The sequence below is a fragment of the Microcaecilia unicolor genome, chromosome 3, assembly GCF_901765095.1.
Source record: "Microcaecilia unicolor chromosome 3, aMicUni1.1, whole genome shotgun sequence".
Classification (NCBI taxonomy): domain Eukaryota; kingdom Metazoa; phylum Chordata; class Amphibia; order Gymnophiona; family Siphonopidae; genus Microcaecilia; species Microcaecilia unicolor.
The window spans coordinates 201,681,219-201,688,819 of record NC_044033.1 but is presented as its reverse complement, the minus strand read 5'-3'; the positions used below and the strand labels follow the sequence as shown (position 1 = coordinate 201,688,819).

At 44.4% G+C, this 7,601-nt stretch overlaps 1 long non-coding RNA gene across 1 annotated transcript; it reads left to right on the top strand.

The window, feature by feature from the left end:
* The first annotated feature begins 5,320 nt into the window (after nt 1–5,320).
* On the top strand, nt 5,321–6,805 carry LOC115466110. Its single transcript, XR_003941501.1, has 3 exons — nt 5,321–5,427; nt 5,528–5,566; nt 5,925–6,805. It is a non-coding gene; the product is annotated as an uncharacterized LOC115466110 (long non-coding RNA).
* Nucleotides 6,806–7,601: the final 796 nt, after the last annotated feature.

Sequence of the window (7,601 nt, the reverse complement as noted above, 5' to 3'; positions counted from 1 at the left end):
AGCTTAAGAAAAAAAAAAAAAAAAAAAAAAAACATCTTGTCATGCAATATAAAATATACATATATAAATAACTGATAAATGCTGATAAAGGAATTAAATGAATTACAAGGAACCAGGAGTATAAAAGAGTGCCAAGACCTAAAAATATGAGTGAAAGTGATGTGTCAAAAATGATAACTGCTATTATGTGAAATGTGTGGAAAAACCCCTTGAGTGCTGGAGTAACTGAGACGTAAACAGCTGGACAGTACAGTGTGTGGCTAACAATCTGGAGAGAGGGTTCTCCAACATATATTCAAGGAATAAAGAAATCAGTTATAGACAGGTAGACAGACTTTTGGCATTAAAGTACAATTGTATGATAGAATGATTGCTTTTGTTATAAAAACTAATTCATTTTTAAATATGTTCTTCAGTGGCATAGCCACACCCACTTAGGGTTCAGGCCCACCCAACAGTAGCACACGTTTAGTGGTAGCTGGTGAGGATCACCAGCTCCACACCTCCCCGTGATGGTAATGAAAACGCTACTCTCCTTGATACTGGTGCCTGCTGCAGACTGCCAAGGTGGAAAGAAGCGTTTTCTCGTCAGCTGAGATTTTTTTTTTGGTGGTGGTGCTGGGGGGGGGGGGGGGGGGGGGACACTTGGTGCTCACCCACTTCTTGCCTAGGCCCACCCAAAATCTGTTGTCTGGCTACGACCCTGATGTTCTTATGTAATCCATTAAGAACTTTGGGTTAAGTTGAATAAATTAAAGCTTTCATCAAGAGTAATATTTGAACCTTGTGAAAGAATTTCACCTAGTGAGTTTTTACCATAGGAACAATCTGAACAGTTATTGGGCACGGACAGCCCTTTCCAATAACTCTTGTGATCACAAACATAGCAGTATGCAGGGCCGCCGAGAGACTGAGCTGGTCCCGGGGCAAGGCCACCCCTGGGAGCTATCTCCCCAATCACTACCACTGTCCTCCCTCTCCTGCTCTCAGGCCGCTGGCGCCGCAGTCCCCAGTCTCCACCCGCCCACCCCCATCGAGAGCCCCCCTCCGTCCCACACTGGGCCCCCTGCATTCAAATCGGCAGCATCTCAACTACGTGTGAAAGCGGCAGATCGCCTCCCTTTGGGCCCTCCTTCACTGTGCCCCACCCTCGCGGAAACAGGAAGTTACATTAGATGAGGACAGGACACAGTGAGGGAAGGCACTGCTGATTTGAATGCAGGGGGCCTGGTGGTGGACAGAGGGGGGACTGTCGATGGAGCCGAGGGCAGGTAGGCGAGACCGGGGACTGCAGTGCCGGTGGCCTGGGAGCAGGAGGAGAGAGACCCCGGCGCCTTATATTTAATTGGTGGAGAATAGAATATATATATTATATTAGATATATATAATTATTTTCACAGCTGTATGTGGAGAGAGAGACAAGGAGGCTGATGCTGGCAGATGGAGGGGGGGGGGGGGGAGAGAAGAGGACATAATTTTAGATTCTGGGGCTGCGGACCGGGGCCGACACTAGCAGATGCAAGGAATGGGAAGAGGGAGTTGATGCCAGGGGAGTATGAAGGAAGAAGATAGCCTGTAGTGAGAGAGGAAGGAGGAAGGAAGGGGAAGGAATGGGGGAGAAAAACTTGTAGTAGAAGAGGGAACGACTACAGTGGGAGGGAGAGAGGGAAAAGTGAAAAGGGGAAGTTTATGGAGTAGAGACGAAAGACCTGGAGGGTGAAAAGCAGTATAAAGAGACTGGACTGTAGAAGGGCATAAAAAATGTGCAAATAGAAGAGCTGGGCAGAAGGTAAGAATAAAGTGCCAAGGTGTCAGGAAAGGTGAAGATACAGGGGAGGAATTGCAGCAGTGAGAGAATGAGAGTCAGAGGAAAGTGGTGAGTACAGAGAATGAAAATGGGGGACTAGGGAGTGAATGAAAGTAGGAGTATAGACTGGGAAGGAAAGAGACATGTCAATGGGAGGACTTGGAAGGGGACAAGCGTGGGAGATAAAGCTGGTAGGTAGGTGAAAAGCCTGAAAAGAGAGAGGACAGAGGAAAAAATGAGGTACAAACATCTAGCTAGGAACGAAGAAAATGAGGGAAACCAAGAAATGTGTCAAGCAGATGTAGAGAAGGAAGGGAACGAACACTAACAAAATAGTTTAGAAGAGCGATAAAAGAAAGTGGAAGATACTGGGACCAAAAGAATTTAACCAAAACAAAATGCAAAGACAATAAACTTAGAAAAAGAAAAACTATATATTTTAAATACAATGTAGGTATTGGAAAGCTTTGTGCATCTTTCCTCTTTTGGTATTTTGCAGCGCCCCCTAGTGGCTGTCCACCTAGCTGTCAATGACAAAAAGATAAACGACATTTGGTCTTGGGGTTTCCACCCATCTTCTCCTCGATTCCACTGCTGTGAGAAACTCCTGTAACTGGCCTGAAACTGTCTCAGCAGGGGCTGTAGGCCAGCATATTTCTCATTTTCTCACCCCAAATCTTTTTTTAAAATCCATTAAGCCACTTGTTCAGGCTCTGGTACTGCCCCCCTAGATGTGCCTGTTGCACCTCTGATAGTGGTGCAGGCAGGGAACGGCACAGCCTCAAAGACTGGATTGAAAAATAAAGATGGATCACTACAATCCAATCTCTTCCAGGGCAGTGGGGACTGGGACGAAACAGGACACAGTTCCACTCAGGGAACGGGAGAGAGGGGTATTTGTGGAAAGATGTATCTGGGGTAACATTGCGGGAGGGGGGAGGGCAGGGGTTTTGCTGTGGTGGGTAGGGAGAATATATGTAGGAATGTATGTCATACTTAAGACAGGAAAAGAAAGATGTCATTCTGTGCTACATATACAGTTAACTTTCTCTGTCCCTGAGCTGCTCACAGTCTAGGTATTGCACCTGGGGCCATGGAGGGTTAAGTGACTTGCCCAGTGTGACAAGGAGCTGCACTGGGAAACCCAGTTCCCCTAGATCTCCAGCTGCTTTACTAACTTTAAGGTTATTCCTCCACAGGAGGGTTGTCTGTGAGTGAGATGGCTGAGGTTTGGGAGAAGGGGCTTTTACGTCACGTGCAGAGGGTGTGGGAGGGGTGGCACTGGTTCTGCCTGGCACTGAGAATCTGGAATAGTCTTCCGCCTAATATTACAGCAGAGCTTTCCTTACCCAGATTTAACACACTAGTTAAAAAAAAAAACAACCACCCATTTTCCCAGCAAGCATTTGATCTCCCCATCACCTAGCACTCAACTGCTTCCACCTTCAGCCTTCTTGGGACTATACTCCCCCCCTTTTTTTTTTTACCATTTGCTTGCATGTGTATTCTTTCCTGTTTAAGCTGGAGTGCCTTTCTATTTTGCCTAGAATTAAATGGTTTGTAAACCTAGAACTAAAGTGTTTGTAAACTGCCCTTGACCTTTTGTTAGTAAAGTCTGTATCAAGTTCTACTATAAACAGTGTCTGGGTCATTGGCGGTGTGGAAATATATGTAAAGACCGAAGGGGAGTGGTTTCAGGAGCACAGTCAGAGCGTGGGATGAACCTAGTCCGACAAAGGCTTCTGAGAAAGTGGCATAAGGGGTGTCCGAGATAGGTCTGTAGGGGTAGCTATAGGTATAGAAGAAAGATTAAAAGGTCTGTAGGGATATCAGAAAGCTATAACAAGGAGTTTAGTGATATAAGAAAGGGAGTGCATCAATGGGGTGGGGGATGAAGATTCACAGTTCCCATCTTTCCCTTCAAAGCCTGTAAAAATGTTTAAGTCTGGGAGCTAAGGTAATCAACACCCAGCAGTTACTTTTTCTTCTCTAAAAACTATGAGAAGAACTAGATTAATAAACACCCTCATATCAAATGGTTTGGTTCGATAGAGCTATTAAAGGTTTCTTGACACCTAAACTCTCCTATAGTTTATTTATTTAGATTTTGTTCACACCTTTTTGACTAGAAGCTCAAGGTGTGTTACATTCAGGTACTCTGGATATTTCTCTGTCCCAGGAGGGCTCACAATCTAAGGTTTTTTTTTAATACCTGAGGCAATAGAGGGTTAAGTGACTTGCCCAAGATCACAAGGAGCAGCAGTGGGATTTCAACTGGCCACCTCTGGATTGCAAGACCGGTGCTTTAACCACTAGGCCACTCCTTCTTCCATAAGCAGATCAAAACTTATTTTAAAAGTTTGTGTTAAATCATGCTGAACAGAAATAGATCATAGTCTTCTCGTACTTACCTCAATTTACACCTTCCCAACTGCAAAGGTATTAAATACAAGACCTCCTATGCATCCAGTTTCCCCTTTTTGGGCAGCCAGCTTTGGAACACTCTGCCAAGATTCATCCGAACAATCAACGACCATCTACCATTCAGAAAAATCTTGAAGACCCATCTCTTCAAGAAAGCTTAACCTAATGACCCAACTTAACTTTTTAAACCCACCCACATGATTCCTGCCCCAACGATTATTATACCTTTGACCATGTCTCACAATCTCCTTATGCTCATTCCTCAATCTCTTCCTCGCCATCCTTCCTACTCCTTACCCCTCCCAATCTCTTCTCCTTTTGCTCATCCTATCTTTGTTTACCTCTCCATGATCAAAACCCCACTACTACTATGTTTACTACAACTTGTAACATTCTCCTTCAAAACTTTGTAATTCTATTTACTATGTAAGCCGCATTGAACCTGCTATGGGTGGGAAAGCGCGGGGTACAAATGTAATTAATAATAATAGAATGTGTAGTTTAGGGATATTCTCTCTCTCTGTTATTCCTGGAGCTAACAAGTGTTTGTTTGTTTTTAATGTCTGATCCACATTGAACTGAAAGGTATATAGCAAAATATAAGTCTGTTTTTAATGTTAACCTCTCTTAAATAAATAAAAAGCTAGAAAACAGATAGGAGCCCTTAACCCCCAATGACAGGTGGCCACTTGCTAGCAGACCAAGTAGTCTGTGTGGCTATTCTACCTCAAACGCAGCCTGAAAATACTCTGGTCTTCTAAGACTCAGGACTGACCCCAGCCAGACCCTCTGCAAGACTTACAAGTCTTAACAAGAAGTAAAGATTAGCTTACCTCAGCCAGGTTACAGCGCCTAGCCTTAGACTTCCAGTCTTTCTGCTCTAGACCTCCTTAATCTCACATTGGCCCTGTTTTTTAAACTCCCAGGTATTGCCTCCTCCCCTCCTGGCTCACTTCCTCCCAGGGCAGGGTTGGGTGCTCTTAAGGTGGGCCGGGCTCAGACTAGCCTTAGACTTCCAGTCTTTGTGTCTAGACCTCCTTAATCTCACATTGGCCCTGTCTTTTAAACTCCCAGGTATTGCCTCCACCCCTCCTGGCTCACTTCCTCCCAGGGCAGGGGCGGTGCTCTTAAGGTGGCCCAGGCTCAGATGAAGGGCAGTGTTTTATAAACCCTGTCACTGGTAGCAGGACTGGATGGTGGGCTGCTTTAGGTAACATGGTTGTATTATTTTGAGAGGTACTGGAGATGTGTTTTACTGATTTTCTCTTGTTTTTCTTCTTATTTTTGTCTTTCCAGTTGTTCAAGAATCAGCTGCTCCAGTCATTCAGTTCCCAGGTTATGAAAGCGGGATTGCTTTGGCTTGAATTTATATCTGTGTGTGATTTGCTTGCATGCTTTAAATCTTGCAGAATAATGTTCTGATATGAAACCTGTAAAATGAAAGAAGGCTCATCACAGACTCTATCACTTGTATAATATTTACCAAGAAAACATAGATTAGTAGGGTTGGAAAGTTTTACAGACCACCAGCTCTGACTTTTATCCTTTTATTTGATGTAGCCTTTCTTTCTATGGCACTTGGTAAGTTTTTATTCTCCAGTATGTTAAAGTGTCACTTAAAAGATTTTTCTTCCTGTTATCATTTTGGTACTTGTCTGAGCTCTAAAAGTTGTGTTTCTGTATTTGATTTCAGAGTTGAGAAGATGCTATGACTATGCAAGTAACACAGTCAATCTCACTTACACAGTGTGAATATTCTCTCCTGTGCAGCTGTCTTGAGTGAGATCTTGCAGAACAGCCTTGTACAGACAGTGTGGGGGAGAGAAAAGGTATTCACTGTGATAGAGAAGTGTGTGTTTTCTTGATCATACACTGGAGGGTTAGGGACTAATTCCTCTGGTGAGTGCCCCGACGACGGTTGAGGCTGCGGAGGATGACCGTTGGTCCGCCATCTTGTTCCCTGCTCTGATGACTCCGTCGCCGTGGATGCCTGTCTCCAGCTTCATTTGTAACACCTGGGCCCTGCAGCAGTCCGGAATGGGGATCATTTTGCTGGACTTTCGTCGGTCATCTCTGTCTCCCTTTCTTTTTCCCCTTCCTTCCCTGTTTTCCCACTCTAATTTACTAAAATGTAACTGCACTGTATTTGTTTTTATTTATTTTTAATAAGTTCATTGTAAGCCGCTTTGGGGCTGCAACACTGTGGCAAAAGGCGGGGTATAAATGTACTGAAATAAATAAATAAGGATAGAATATTTCTCACCCGGCCTGCCTCCAACTTCTCTTGGCTGTTGAGTTGCAGTGTTGCTTCCCTCCCTAAAGTCTTAGCCCCAGTACCACCTACAAAACTTTTGCATGTCATTATAACTCCTCTCTTGTCCTCTGCTTCAGAAGGTACAGTGACCTCTCAGCCCAGCCTTCAAAGGTAGGGATGACCTCCCCTTTCGGGTGTCCACTTAGTCTGAGGAATAGCTGGCAAACCTTGCTGCCAGTACAGGTAAGATGGTAATAGGTGAAGCTCAAATGGATAGATTCATGACTTGCTAAGAAGCAGAACACCATAAGAGATGCTATTCAGAGGAAGATATTTGTGTTGCAGGAGGGCTGTATGAACATATGGGGGGGGGGGGGGGGAGTGTAAAGTGTATTTAAAATGACACTTCATGTGATGTGCACTTGGTAACCTGTCTGGTCACGTGTAATATGATCTAGAGCTTCTGCACTATGAGAAATGGAAGGGAGGGAACAAAATCCTCCAGAACAAGGTAGACATCTTTAGGTGCTGGGTGGGAACTATCTACATAATAGAGAGAACCTACATAAGTATTGCCATATTGGGACAGACCAAAGGTCCATCAAGCCCAGCATCCTGTTTCCAACAGTGGCCAATCCAAGGTTATAAATACCTGGCAAAGATCCCAAACAGTACAAAACATTTTATATACTGCTTATCCCAGAAATAGTGGATTTTTCCCCCAAGTCCATTTAATAATGGTCTATGGACATTTCCTTTAAGAAGCCATCCAAACCTTTTTTAAACTCCGCTAAGCTAACCGCCATTACCACATTCTCTGGCAAAGTCTGGCCTCCTCTTCCAGTGTTGCCTGCTAGTTAATCAGGAGCTGTGTTTTCTGCAGCCCTTGAGTGACATCCACTGGCCAAGTAGATCTATCTCATGAATATTCATTGTGGGTATCCTGAAAACCCGACTGGCTGGGGTGCCTCCAGGACCAGGTTAGGGAACCAGCGCACTAGTATACGAGCTTGTCGGAGAGCAGCAGCTAAGAGCAGGGCTCCTTGTCTAAACTGTTAGAGGCAGAAACATGAAAAGCCAATGAAAGTTAGATGAGAAGCGTGTGCTCATGTTTAT